At 38.6% G+C, this 15,820-nt stretch overlaps 1 protein-coding gene across 9 annotated transcripts in view; it reads right to left on the bottom strand.

Moving 5' to 3' along the window:
* Nucleotides 1-15,820, bottom strand: part of DLG2 (discs large MAGUK scaffold protein 2) — a 1,159,208-nt gene that overhangs the window by 681,665 nt on the left and 461,723 nt on the right. The gene's annotated exons all lie outside the window — the stretch shown is intronic.

The raw sequence follows: 15,820 nt of genomic DNA, 5'->3' as shown, positions 1-15,820 counted from the left end.
AAAATAATATTGGGTATGCTAAACTTTCTTCTTTAAAAAAATTTTTGTACAAACTCTAGTCATTCCCTTTAAAGTTGAGTAGGAAAAACTGATACAGAAGTGCTACAAGCCAAGTCATTAGAAAATAAGAGATTGCAATCTCTATTTGCGTCCACCAATCTGACCTCATGAATATTGAGTAGACCTATCTTTATTTTCTAGTTTCTAGAATTTTCACAGCATTTTTTCCTTCATCCCCTGCAGGATCTTTAATCTCCTTCCCAAATTGCAGATTTCATTTAGATAAAGGAAATACTCTCATCATGATTAATTGAGAGCTGTCCTATAAGACACGGTGGTTTTGGCAAGTGCTCAACTTTTGGGACATTTCATTAGCTATGCCCTCTGGAGTTAACAGAGTTAACAGCTTTTTAATGTCAATCTGTGCCTATGGAATCCTAATCGAATGATAAAACAAATGGCAATCCAGGAGATTTCACAAAACAAATTCCATGTTTTAACACAACACACTGGGCATTAAGAGCAGGACCCTGGTCTACATATCTACATGGTGGGTCAGCTAGATGTTCACAGTCTATTCATTAACCTTAGGGTAAATAGGGGTTTTGGAGAAAGACGTTTCCACTGGATCACACCAAAAACAAAACAAAGCAAAACAAAAACCCCAAAATACACACACACACACACACACACACACACACACACACACACACACAAAACAGTACTTATAAAGAGGCATGTGGTATAAGGAAAAGAACATGAGGTTTAGAGACAGAAAACTTGGGCTCAAGTTTGGTTTGGCAACTTCCTGATTATATGTTTTTGGGGGCTAAGCAACTTCCTGGTGGTGTCATCTGGGGGCAATTACATTAACTCCCTTTGCCTTAGTTTCCTTCTCTGTAGAATGGGGATAGACATAATCACCTTCTGAAAGAGTTGTTTGAAGAATAAATGAGGTGATATATTTCACATGTTTTGTAAACTTAAAAAAAGCAACTTCCTGGTGGTGTCATCTGGGGGCAATTACATTAACTCCCTTTGCTTTAGTTTCCTTCTCTGTAGAATGGGAATAGACATAATCACCTTCTGAAAGAGTTGTTTGAAGAATAAATGAGGTGATATATTTCACATGTTTTGTAAACTTAAATTTCAGAATCAATGTTAAACATTATTATTAGTGTCCCTAAAGATGGACCACTGTTAAGAATATTTTACTGATGGGGTGCCTGGGTGGCACAGTGGTTAAGCGTCTGCCTTCGGCTCAGGGCGTGATCCCGGCATTGTGGGATTGAGCCCCACATCAGGCTCTTCCACTATGAGCCTGCTTCTTCCTCTCCCACTCCCCCTGCTTGTGTTCCCTCTCTCGCTGGCTGTCTCTATCTCTGTCGAATAAATAAATAAAAAAAATCTTAAAAAAAAAGAATATTTTACTGAATGATTTGTGAACTGTTTATACCCCAGAGTTTTCAATGCTATATTAGTCGCTTCAATTGCACTAAAGAAAACTAAAGATTAGACCATGTGAAATACCATTTATTAAATACATATTACTTGCCCATGTATAAGAACATGCACATATATCCTCATTTAACTTCCACAAAACCGTATTGATGAAGCATCATTATCACTATCCCCACATTATGGATGAGAAAATGGAGGTTCAAGGAAAATGAGAGCTTAGATTTAACACTGGCCTTTCTGACCTCGAAATCCATTTTTTTCCACACTAAGCTACTCCATGATCTCAGTATCTAGGTGGCTCATTGCATGAGTCCTGCAGTGATTGAAAATCTCTAGTTAGAGCAGCATATGAGATGCAGGCAAACCAAAGACCACTCTGGATGCAAGAGATGCCTTAAGGTCTTGCATATCAGACATTGAAAGCTATCTGGTGATGCCTGAATGGTTACGGATGTTGTCATCCTAGTCCGTGTTTTAGTTTTGACTTCCTCTCTTCTGTGTTTTCTAATTGATTCCCAGGATGACCCAAAACATTTGTGCCTTGTCTCCTTGACCAGACTGAAAGTTTTCCAAGCATCACACGCAACACTTATATTTTCCCTTATTATCTAGTATAGTTTGATCAATAAATATGCATCAATTTGATTCAACCCATCTTACTTTTTTTTTCCTCTTATAGATTACATTAATGTGGTCTAAGAATAAATTCTGTACAAAAACCCCTTTTCTATATGATGCCATTTATAGTTTTCATCTGTTTGTGTTGCTATTTTCCATTTCATATATGTAAATTCGGTTCTTCTAATCAGACTCTATGTTTAAAAAACGACAAAGATTGTATACTTCCTAGAATTCTTCACAGCACTTCGGTACACCAAAGGAGCTCAATAAATACTTATGAATTATTGACTAAATGTAGCTACAAAGCCATACTTCTTTGTAAGTTTTGGAGAGCATTTCTAGGATAATCCAAAATCTCCTTTGTTACCAACAAGACTGTGACTGCTTTCCCAATATCCACTGTCACTTTCTTTCCTTAACCAATCCCTGTTGCTTAACTGTCCAGCTTTTACGAAATGATTATTTCATAACTGCAGAATATAGAGGTTGTGAAGTACAATCTATGCTATATAGAAAGCTCATTGCTCCTTTTTGGTGCTAGAAAGATCCAGAAGCCCCCATTAATGCCTATAATTTTTAAAGTCACTAAAAATGCATGAAAAAACAGAATGTATGGAATGTGTGAATCCACAGATACAGCACATACATCTGACATTGGCAAATCTCTGGCATGACCACCAAGGAGATATCATGGTTGGCTGTTTTGTATCCCACTGTGCTGCTACATCAGCCCTCTGAAGATCAGATCTCTCATTGCTCTGCTCCAGGACCCTCACAGTCCTCCCCAGACTATTTTCACAGAAGCTTCTTGGAATCTTTAAGGTACTCAATGGCACATATCAGCAGAGAATAAAAATCCCAATTGGTGACAAAGTGCAGTCGAATTCTAAGTATGGCCCATGAGTGTGCTCTCCTCACCAGTTGTTAATTTCAGATCTCCCCTTGGCTCATCCTGGCTTCTGTTTCTTTTCTCACTTTTGAAATCATGTGAATCCATGCCAGTTTGATCAAGTTTGGTTTCAGTTTCTTAAAAGCAATTCCCTAGTTATTTGATGGTTCCTTCTAAGCTTTATCTCCACAGTGCATAGTGCCCTGCTGTACACACAATCTCCTTCCATATTGGGTATTCTATTTAAATGAAGCCTTAAATCCAACGGTAACTTAGCAGATGCCAGCATCAGTGTGCTTATTTTCATTAACTGGAAAGAGATTTTTAACAAATATGAAAAAATCTTTTAATCAGAAGTTTCAAGACTTGTCTTTATGCAAATCTAGTCAAGGATTTTTGAAACTATAAAGGTTTAAGAAAATCAATCTCTCTTAGGTGGCCCAAACTATGAGATATAAATGGTTTGCATTTTATATTACATTCTCTTCTACGTGCAGAAAGCTAGTTCATAGCAAGAGGGAAGTATAAAGCTAACTGTAGAGAAGCCAGAAGCAAATAGAGAGAAAACTGAAAAATTTAAGTTGTTATATCAAGTTATTCCTGAATTCCAGCTCCCTTCCTCTCTTTGAGTTCCATGGGAAACCCAAATACCTTTAAATTACATTAACAACTTTGTTTATGCTAGTAAGAGATAAACTGCTGCTTGCCACCAAGAAAATGTAACTAAAAAAGAATCTGACATAATGAATGCAAATTTTCAAAGGGGTTCATTGATTCTGACTGATATGTTTGCCTCCTGATATTTGTTAAGTGCTAGATTTGAGAAATACTTCTGATATATATGGGCAAGTGTTTACCAGGTCAGCTATGGTCAGGAAGCCCCCTCAAGCAAGGTATAGGCAGGGAAGATACAACAGCCAGTCAGCCAAAGAGCACACTCTGGGAAGCTTACATCTGACAAGTGTAGGCTAACCAGTGAGAAGGTCACAAGATTGAATCGGGGCCTATATCTAAACTTTTAAGAAGGAAAGTGGAAAAGGAGAGAAACCCACACAGTCAAGGGACCTAAACACAGCAGGAACTGAACAGTAGCAAGGCTGGGGTTAGGAACTGTGCAGGGATTTCAAATGGCCTGGAACATGCAAGTTGAAGGCAAGCGGTTGTCAAGCCAAATCAAGTAGGAGGTAAAATAAGGCAAGAATAACATGTTAGCGGCTTTTGAGGCACAGTATCTCTGGTTTATCTTCTCAGCCTTAAAAGACAAGACTCCTGAGTGGGCAAGAAGTAACACAGGTCCTATAAATGACTTTCATATACATGTGGCATGACAACTTGAAACAAAATGGAAGTCACTGTAAGTTTTTATTTATTTTTTAAGATTTTATTTATTTATTTGACAGAGATAGAGACAGCCAGCGAGAGAGGGAACACAAGCAGGGGGAGTGGGAGAGGAAGAAGCAGGCTCTCAGCGGAAGAGCCTGACGTGGGGCTCGATCCCAGAACGTCGGGATCACGCCCTGAGCCGAAGGCAGATGCTTAACGACTGAGCCACCCAGGCGCCCCCCACTGTAAGTTTTTAAATGAGTCCATTTGTATGTGCATGTGATTTCACTGAGACAGCTAAAGATCCCCAAACTTCAAGGTAAATATTAGCTGGCTTAAGTCATCTGCTACAAGGTTATTAATAGCCTGGCCTCACAATTCACACACACAATTCACACATCAGACTGAGCCCCAATCAGACCATGTCCTAATTCTAACCAGGGAAGTAGAATATTGGGGTTACTACCCACATCAGGTATGAAATGAGATATCTAACATTAAGTACTGAATTGGTATGCTAAGGATTGAACTCAGGGTAACTTTTTTTTTCAGGTTTTCCCCCTAATCCTCCACTATGTTGGCCCATTCCAGAAGTAAAAAATGCAATGTGGGTGGGGTGAGGGAGATTTCCACTTCAATTTCCTGCCTCTAGTTCTCTGCTAGAAATGAAACCCTTTCTTCCCTCTCCTTTCCCATAATCTGCTGAGCTGGAGCTCTACATCCTTAGGCGTTGGCAGGGTTCTACTCCTACTTGAAGGATTTACCAGGAGTCTGCAATTGTCCCTGAGCATCCTCACTATCTGAAATCTCATAGTACCCTGACCCAGCCATACCTGGATCTTCTGTATATTAGCACTGGGATGGATAATAATGTCGAGCATCTATATAGCACTTATTTATATCAATTAACTTATTTAATCTTCACATAACCCAGTGAGTCAGGTACCATTATTCTCAGCTCACAAGTGAGGAAGCAGAGGTTAAGTAATTTTCCCAAAGTCATACATATGGTAAACAGACCATCTTCAAACCTAGACTGTCTAACTCCAAATCCATACTTCTGATATTATACTCTACTGCCTCTCAGAATGGAACTGGATTTTACCAGAGCTTTTTGGATTCTAACTTTGCTCACTAACAAGTCAGAGGCCAGCTCTAAGCAAAGTTAGATATATCCACGTGGCTCCTCGCTGGTGCCAGAGCCCTACCCTCCTCACTCTGGCCCGGGTGCTGGGCCCTGGTATATCATGTGAACAGGCCTGCAGAAAGCATGGCTTAGGAGAAGGTTAATGGCACAGGCATAGCCTGGTTGACTCAGTCAGGATTTTTTCAAGTAAATTCCAAAGAAAAAATATTGGTAAATAACTGATTAAAGACATATTGATGGCTGTGTGAGAAAGAAATAAAAGAAACAAATCCACTCTAGAATTATAAAACTTTAAAGCTGAGACCTTAAGGATCCTCTAATTCTACACTTTTACTTTATAAATATGAAAATGGCAACAAAAAGGAAGTGGCGTGCCCCAAATCTCACAATTATTTAGTATCAAAACTGAAGACAGGATAACAACAACAAGAAGAACAAGAATAAACTGTGAAGCATTTATTAAATGACTATTGTGTTCCAGAGGCTGTGGTAAACACTTAAGATGCATCAGTGCATTTACTTCTCAAAATGTTTTAAGGAAAACATTATTGTTTCCATTTGGAAGGACGGAAGAAAAGAAAAAAAAAGTAAGGGAGGGAGGAGTGCATTTTCCTGTACTTGCCTAAGCTCACACATCTAAGAGGATTACAACCAGGTTTCAAGCCCAAGTCTTTCTAGCCCCAGATCGCATGCTGACAACCACCACCATCTCCCGACTCCCTCTGCTGATTTTTCTCCAGGCTACAGGTAGAAATGCAGTTATTTTCTGTCCTGCAAGTTGCTAGCTCCTCTTTCACTGTCTGAAGAGAAATTTCTCACTGTACTGACTCAGATTCAATTCCCCAATTCTCAGAGGGTTTCTAAGTCCCTTAATCTCTTTCAAACCCCCACTTAAAAAATGGGACAACACTATTTTTCAGTTAACCTATTTCCCAAGAAGTTAGCTGGAGAAATAATGCATGTGAAGTGAAACGAGAGGTACTCCACAGATGTAAGTTTATATTATTTATTACTGTGGTTATTTTTTGCTTTCCTGGATTTTCTTCTCCTTTTTATATTCTCTCTCTACAAGACCAACCAGGTGCATGCAGTTTGATCCAGTTGGGCTCTGAGTCATCACCAATAGTAGTACCAAGTGGTTCCGGTCTGTACCCTGTTCTGCCCATACCCTGTAGTGACATAGCCCCTGCCCTCCCACATGTACACAAGCGAGGACAGTGAGGTAATAACAGGAGGGTGGGTGATTGAACAGTGAATTGTTTGCAGGTTAATGACTGTGCAGGATGTCTCAAGGGAACAACTCTGGAGGAAGCAAAGACCTTGGCCGCTCTGCCTAACACTTAACAAAATGCACAAATAGCTACCTACCCAGCTTACCATCAGCCTAGCTCAGAACATTGGGAAAAAAAGGGGTGCCTGGGTGGCTCAGTAGTTTGAATGTCAGATTCTTGGTTTTGGCTCACGTCGTGATCTCCCAGTCCCGGGATGGATCCCCACATCTGGCTTATGCTTAGCAGGCAGTCTGCTTCCCCTCTCCCGCCGGCCCCTCCCCCCACAGGCTTGCTCTCTCTCTCTCTGAAATAGATAAATAAATCTTTAAAAAAATTGGGAAAAAATGGCAGATTCATGTTTGGCTTGAATTCAATTCAACTCTGCCTGCCTGAACACTCTTAATTATAAAAATAATATTATCTTCACTCTACAGAAAACAGGCACAGAGATGTTAACCAATGTGCCCAAGGTCATTCAGCTGTTGATAGCAAGGCCAGGAGCCAAACCTGGAAGTCTGGTTCCTATGTGGGTAATTCTTAAATAACTGCAAAACATTTGCTTGGATTTGATGTCTCCAGAAGTCTATGTTAGTTAACGCGACTTCCCTCACTGATCCTTGAAAACCCACCATTAATCTTTTATCCCTTTGGATTGAAGTGTTAACATGGCTTCTTGATCCTCCCTTAACATACAAGGTAGTGTAATACTGTGCAGAAAATAGATGATATCCTTAAGACCTCAGGTAGGCTGAGTTAAGTACCTCTATCTTTCGATGGGGGAGCCTGCAGAGTGAGGAACAGAAAGTGGAGACCTGGAACCACAGAGATCTTTCTTTATGTTTTCTCTAGAATTAATTTCACTTAGAATAAGAGATAAAAGTTGCTTGAACTACTAGATATGAGGACTCTTCGGGCTTCCACCCAGATCCCCTGACACATACCTCTCTGCACCTAGTATGAAAGGCAAAAATAAATGACTCACCAAAACTTCAGATTACCACTGAAACTCAAATTGATAATTGCATTATACTAACAGCTAATACCATGCTTTATAATTTATAGAGCATGATTATATACATTAGATCACTTAATTTCCCAGAGAAAGAGGGAACTAACATTGACTTAGCAAATACCCATTGTGTGCCATGCAAGTATGATAAACTTTTTACCTGTGTTTTCTTGTTTACTCCTTATAGAACCCAGAGGGTCTGGTGGAATATTCCTGTGTTTATAGATAAGTAAACTGAGGCATCGAATGATTCTGTGAATTTCCTAACATGAGACAGCTAGAAAAGAGCAAAGCTGGGATTCAAACCCAGGTCCTTTGACTCTGAATCCCTTGCTTTTATCCATTTCTGCCACAAATTCCACTGATTCACACTGAGCATTTACAAACCTAACTGCTTTATTTATGCAAATGTTCTCTGGCGATTGCGCAAAAAATGGAGTCATTAGCTCAAATCTCAAATGTGGATTAGTCAATGTGCCCCATGCCATATAACTATACATACTTAATTCACCGATTCACTCCATGTGCTGCTATTCCTGGAAAGATCCATGTGGATACCATCTGCTTCTTTTTGCTAAGCCACCAAAGAGCTATAATCTCAGTAGCACAGTTGTATTTTCCACACTTAGGTACCAGAATTCTAAGCAAGCTGTCAACCGGTTCATTAGACTAAGGTAGGGTAGTTTTTTCTGTAGTACATGGATCAAAGTCTTGCACACAGTAGAATCAATAAATGGATACTATTTACTCCCTTCCCAGTCCTTTCTTTCCATTAAGCCAAGATTCTTACTACTCCAAGAACATACCTTGCTCATATCTGTCATAATATACTGTTTCCATTTCTTCCTTCTCTTATATCATGAATCAGTCATGATCCCCTTTCTTATCTACTTAACCAAATTCTATCCATCCTTCAAGGACAATCTAAAGCCCTAGATGCTCCATGAAAGTTTCCTCAATCCTGACTGCAGCGCTCAATCTATCCATCAGTCCTGCTCTCCAAATTTCAAAGCATGCATTGGTTGTATTACTTCCGTTCACAATGAACTATAAATGTTACAGGAAAGAAATTATGTGAAAGCACTAAGTTCTGACATTCTTTTTTTAAAAGATTTTTTATTTATTTGACAGAGATAGTGACAGCCAGTGAGAGAGGGAACACAAGCAGGGGGAGTGGGAGAGGAAGAAGCAGGCTTCCAGCAGAGGAGCCTGATGTGGGGCTCGATCCCAGAACACCGGGATCACGCCCTGAGCCGAAGGCAGACTCTTAACGACTGAACCACCCCGGCACCCCAAGTTCTGACATTCTTAATGGATGTTTCTTTTTGTTCTTATACATGTTAATGGCTAACCAATTCATGTGTGATATTTCTATCTTCTTGCTGAAACTGTAATTGTTTTGAGGGTGGGACTCTTAACCAGCCTCCCCCAACCAACACTCCCACCACTGCTTGACATACAATATACTCAAAGGTGTTTGTTAATGGGTTTTTAGACTTTTGAAACCAGAGCCACAGAGATAAGAGATAGGACTCATGAGAAACCCATGAGGCAACAGGTTAGGTGAAATGGGTAGAAAGGGGTAACTGCCCACTGCCCCCTGATGACTACTCTTGCACATCTGATGCTGTGGGTGGGAGCATCTGGAACTTGTCATGCAATGCAGACAATGCAAGTCTGAAGCATGACATGTAAATTAAGGACAGTTACAAGCAGAAAGACTCTTCTATGCCTATCATATATTGGTCATTTATAATCATCTTTTCTACTCCTCATTACAAGCTTATGAATTACATGCTATCATTATGCTTATTATACAGATAGCAAAAGTGAGGCACAGACCTGTAATGCAACTTATCCAAGGTCATTAGACTAATAACTAGTGGAGCCAAGGCTCACTCTTCTTTTTTTAAAAATTTAAAAAATATATTAGTTTTGGATATACAATATAGTGGTTCAGCAATTCCATACATCACCCTGTGCTCATCATCACAAGTGCACTCCTTAATCCCCAACACCTATCTAACCCATCCCTCACCCCCTCCACTCTGGTAACCATCAGGTTGTTCTCTATAATTAAGACTTTGTTTCTTGCTTTCTCTCTCCCTCTCTCTCTTATTCCCCCCCTTTGATTGTTTTGTTTCTTTTTTTTTTTTAAGATTTTATTTATTTATTCAACAGAGATAGAGACAGCCAGTGAGAGAGGGAACACAAGCAGGGGGAGTGGGAGAGGAAGAAGCAGGCTCATAGCAGAGGAGCCTGATGTGGGGCTCGATCCCATAACGCTGGGATCACACCCTGAGCCGAAGGCAGATGCTTAACCGCTGTACCACCCAGGCGCCCCTGATTGTTTTGTTTCTTAAATTCCACATATGAGTGAAATCATATTGTATTTGTCTTTCTCTGACTTATTTGTTTAAAATTATACTCTCTAGCTCCATCCATGTCATTGCAAATGTCATTCTTTTTTACAGCTGAATAATATTATGCATATATTTTATATTACACACATATATACATACATATATGTGATATATATATATCACATCTTCTTTATCCATTTATCAATGGATGGATACTTAGTCCACTTCCACATCTTGGCTATTGTAAATAATGCTGCTATAAACATAAGGGTGCATGTATCCCTTTGAATTAGTGCTCTTGTATTCTTTGGGTAAATACCCAGTAGGGAAATTGCTGGATCATAAGGTAGTTCTATTTTTCATTTTTTGAGGAACCCCCATACTATCTTCCACAGTGGCTGCAACAGTTTACATTCTCACCAACAGTGCATGAGTGTTCCCCTTTCTCCACATTCTCATTGACACATGTTGTTTCTTGTGTTTCTGATTTTAGCCATTCTGAAAAGTGTGAAGTGGTATCTCATTGTAGTTTTAATTGGTATATCCCTGATGATAATGATGATGAGCATCTTGTCATGTGAATATTGGCCATCTGAATTTTTTCTTTGGAGAAATGTCTGTTCATGTCTTCTGCCCATTTTTTAACTGGATTATTTGTTTTGGGGGGTGTTGAGTTGTATCAGTTCTTTACACATTTTGGGTACGAACCCTTTATAGGATACGTCATTTGCAAACATCTTCTCCCATCTAGTAAGTTGCCTTTTAATTTTGTTATTTCCTTGGCTGCACAGCTTTTTATTTTGATGTAGTCCCTGTAGTTTATTTCTGCTTTTGTCTCCCTTGCCTCTGGAGATACATCTAGAAAGAAGTTGCTATGGCTGATGTCAAAGGAGTTAACACCTGTGTTCTAAGATTTTTATGGTTTCATAGGTTTTATATGGTTTCATATGGTTTTATAGGTCTTTAATCCATTTTGAATTTATTTTTGTGTTCAATATAAGAGAGTGGTCCCATCTCATTCTTTTGTATGAGGCTGTCTAGTTTTCCAAAAAGGTCACTCTTCATGACTCCAAATCCATATGTTTGTTGTAACACCACCCTGTGTACAGCAAGGAAGGCGGCACTGGAATTGCTCCATGTCTAACTTACATCCAGCGGTACATTTTAGAAGTTGGAAAGGCAGAAGGAAACATGAGGTTTAATGAAAAGTTAAAGATTCAAAGATCATGAATAAAGCAAAATGGCATCTTAAGAACTTGCTCAATTTTTCAGATGAATATGAAGACCTCTATCAAAAGATTCACCCAAAAACTAAACATTCATTTGAAGTCTCATGTTTTACCTTAAAAAGTTCACATAGTTTTAATATTTTACTTCATAACTATCTATTTTTTTAAATAAAGAATGTTTTAAGTTATTTGTAATGGAGTCAACCTAACATCTCAGGTAAGTTCTTGCATGACTATCAAAAGTTAGTCACTTTACCTCCCTGGAAGTAACCACAATCCAGTTGAGGGATTATGTCACTGGAATAAAGATGGCTGGACTGGGAATCAGGAGATTGAAGCTTTAGACCCAACAAGGTCAGTAACTCAGAGTGAGAAAGCAATTCACTGAGCCTCCCTACTCATTTCTATATTTGAGTAGAGAGTGAAATGGATGACCTCTAAGAGTCTATGTCTCATTAAGAATTTGATTTCACTTATCATAAATTTTGCTTTGCTGGGAAATACTAGAAAGAAAGCAGAGATGCTATACAAATCTTCTTTCTGGATAATGATGATCTCTGCTTTTATCATTCAGATACAGAAAGTTAGAAGATATGACGTTAAGAAAGCCATGGTTAAATAAGACAAAAATCAAATTGGAAAAAGATCAATGATACAAAGTGGCTTCTAATGATTTTGGCTAAAGGATAAGGTTCTGAATATCTTAGACAAGATACCTCCTAATGCATTTATGATCATCTAGCTCTATGTTTATAGTCTGCAGTTTGTTTTTCTTGTGAATCAGTTAATTTTCTGGCCTTATGACAATGCAATTAGTGGCAAAGAATTCCCTCCCATATTAAAAACTCAAAAATATTTGAAGTGAAATGAAGAAGTATCACCAAGCTCTTTCTTCTATTCTTGCTTTTCTCCATTTTCTATAAGACTTATCTCTAAAAGGAAGAGTTTGCTAACATCCAATCCCTGCTTTCATTTTTCCCCCATCAACCACAATTCAATATTAGATCATACAGTCAAAGTTTAAAAACATAATAGGCTAAACCATAGAGAAAGTCTTAAAATATTTCATATTTAGATATGTGTGTGTGTGTGTGTGTGTGTGTGCGCGTGTGTGTGTGTGTGTGTGTGTGGAAATGTTAGGGAGAGAGACAAAGAGGAGAAATGAGTTTGGTTTACTGTTTTACCAAGGTATTTCAATACCTGACTCTGAAACATGGCACTTGGGCTGGGTTGCAGAAGGAACGAAGTAGAGAACATTTTAGTTCCATTTCCCTTATTTTAAATTCTGATAATATCTATAAGTCTATCAATCTCCCTTTAGCCATTCTGTCTTCAAAATTAATATTATATTTGGAATTATTTTCATTGGGGAAAAACTGAAAAAATAGATTGAAAAAGAAAAGAAGTGAATGGAGCCTAGAAAAATAGAAGCTGGCTAACTACTGCTAGCATTTGCTAATGCCAAAGAATATATTCTGCAGATGTGTTTGTATATTGTCATTGACTAGGCAATGAACTCTTTGTTCCACAGTGAAGAGCCTACAAATCTCTAGGTCCAAAATGCCAACCAGTTCCTAGCCCGACAGCTGCCCTAGCTTCCCAGAGTGGCAATGTCTATGTAAGTCTTGGTTTCTCAGCTTTCCGATGGCTCCCTTACCCCCAGTTATTCTGCAAAGCAAGGGTTCTGCTTGCCAATTAACCTCCTTCTGGGCTCAGGATAAGCTGCAGTTTTGTGTTTCAGAGTAAAGATGGAAGAGTATTATCTGTTGATGTGGGCTAGAGGAAAGAAAGGGAAAGAGTAAGAGAGAAGAGTAAAAGGAAGAGAAAGTAGGCATGGAGAAGGTTATTTTATGGTACGTGGGGACTCTGCCACAAGTGGAAATCAAAATAGTTCTCAGGCTGACTCTCCTCTTTACTCTCAGACCACTTTGTTCATTGAAACTGTAATCCCAGACATACTGGAACCTTCATTTGTTTTATAAAAGATGTCTTTAACTAACTGGAAAAGTGATGATAACTTCCTTATGAATATGTTTGCAACCTTATATTTTATGACCCCTCTTTGCCCATTCTAACTCAACAAAAACATTTGCATAATATGTTTTTATGTTATAGGATGAGCACCTCCTAGTCTTGCACTTGTAGTCAGCAGATAAGGTGTCTAGGGCTGGTTGTGTCACTGTAGAACTTGGTCAGGTCACTTGACTCTCTAAATTATTTCTAAGTTTACATACAGCTATAAATAAGCATTGGTAATTCCTGATTTTAATATTAACCTAATTTTGAATATCATAAAAATAGTAATAAAAATAGTTTAGGATTTGGGTCATCTCACTGAGGTTTAAGAACTTTTCCCTCACCTATATTATGATTTTAGCCTTGTTTAAACTGTCACATTTTCTGTTTATGTATAAATGGAGATATAAATTATTTATCAACCTAACGTGCTTCTTTGAGAAGCAAATAGGATCATATATAGAAGCCTTATGCATTTTGTAAAAGGATGCATTGGGATAACATTAAAAATTAGCAACAGTAATAATGGCAGCCCTTCTTGGGCACTTTCTTTGGTTAGACATTGTGCTAAGGGTTTAACTCACATTATCTCATTTAAACCACAGTCAACCCTCGAAAGATCTGTATAAAACCTAATTTTATAGAGAATGCAGCTGAGGTCCAGGAAAGTTAAGAACTCAGACCCAGATATTTCAAAGTAGCTAAAATTCTGATTTTGAACAAAAGTACACTGGACTGACTGAGCTGCTATTTCTTTTTTTTTTTTAAAGATTTTATTTATTTATTGACAGAGACAGACAGCGAGAGGGAACACAAGCGAGGGGAGTGGGAGAGGAAGAAGCGGGCTTCCCACCAAGCAGGGAGCCCGATGAGGAGCTCGATCTCAGGACCCTGGCATCATGACCCCAGCCGAAGGCAGACGCTTAACGGCTGAGTCACCCAGGCGCCCCTGAGCTTCTATTTCTACTAGGTTATGTCTTCTTCCTTAACTACTTCTGATTCCAGCCACTTCAACTCTTTCAACTTCAATTCTCTTATAAATAATATGGAAATATTAAAACCTGCCTTGCCTACCTTGCTAGATTATAAAGAGAAACAATGTAATTTAAGCTGTTTTGAAAATTGTAACGAGATAGAGCAATATAAGGAAGATAGTAGTAGCTGTGTAGTGGGGATCTCAATAGCAGCAATAACAAAAGCAGTCTGTTTTCAAGATAAAAATCAGAAACTCCATTGTTGTTAAGCATCTCCCTGCTAAATAGAAATATCTAAATGAAGCTTAAAGAAGTACAACATATCTAGTATTTGCTCATTAAAGTTTTTAAGGATTTGATACATGTGGCTTTAATTTTGTTTAGCTACTTGGAGGAGGACTGATATTATTAGCTCTGAACAACTGCCTATTTTTCTATTCTGTAACCAAACTGTTTTGGGTCCTATTTTTGCAATTATTGGAGTGGGTGGGGAAAGTGGGAGTGACAGAGAATGGGCTTTACAATGTTGTACAGTAACGTATATCTGTACTACTGATACCCATTGTGATGTGGCAACATAAACATTGTACAAGGAGCAACAATGGGACAAAAAGAAGACATCCTGCACCTGGCATTAATTTTTCATGGACTCGAGATGCCTATGCACAGGAATCACAAGACCAGCAAAGAAAATGTGAACTGCACAAGAGAGGAAGATAAAAAAGATAGCAAGTTCTTGCTCTTTGTTAAAAAACAAAAGTGACAATCTCATTCCATTTTAACAGAAATCTGCAAATGTTCATGCAGTCCCAGGCTGTTGCAATTATTCAGGTCGCTTCTGATGTAGTTATTTCCCCCCCCCCTTAGGTTGAATATCTCTATAGATTAAGTGTCATCTTTGTTCCTTTACTAATAGGAATTCCATTAATAGCCTTGTTCATATTCTTCAGGAGGAAATAGACTAAAAACTGGGGTATTACTAGACAGAAGTGCGAAGTGAGGCTAAGAGGAATGAAACAGAGAAATGAATCTAACATGATTGAGGATGATGAGTCAAGTAATATTTAGAATCCAGAAAGGACAAAACACACTTGGAACACCATGAACTAGGACTGCAACTCATCGTTGAGCAAAATCCTATTTAGAGCCGACCTAAGCTTACAATGGCTCAAAGTCAATATCCAGGGACCAGAGGCAGGATCTCTGGAAGTGATACTGGGGCTGAGGAGACAGGCTTTAAGGAGGTATTCCAGACAAGAAGGATTATTCCCTCATTATCATCCCATTGCTCCGTAAGTTCTCACATTTTAAGTATTAATCAGCCCATGCAGATTTATTTAGCAAACATCATATTTAAGGCATTATACTTGGAACTACAGAAAGTAGGTAGAAGAAGCACATGGTTTTGCTCTGTAAGGAGTTTAAGGTGTCATGTAAAAATAAGAGAAATCCCTCAAATTTTTATAATACAAAGCTGAGCAGTATCACAAGAGAAATAAAGGCAAAGTCCCATGGTG

This window comes from Ursus maritimus, unplaced genomic scaffold, assembly GCF_017311325.1.
Source record: "Ursus maritimus isolate PB19 unplaced genomic scaffold, ASM1731132v1 scaffold_16, whole genome shotgun sequence".
NCBI lineage: Eukaryota > Metazoa > Chordata > Mammalia > Carnivora > Ursidae > Ursus > Ursus maritimus.
Note: the sequence above shows the minus strand (reverse complement) of the source record. Positions and strands in the feature narration are given on the sequence as shown.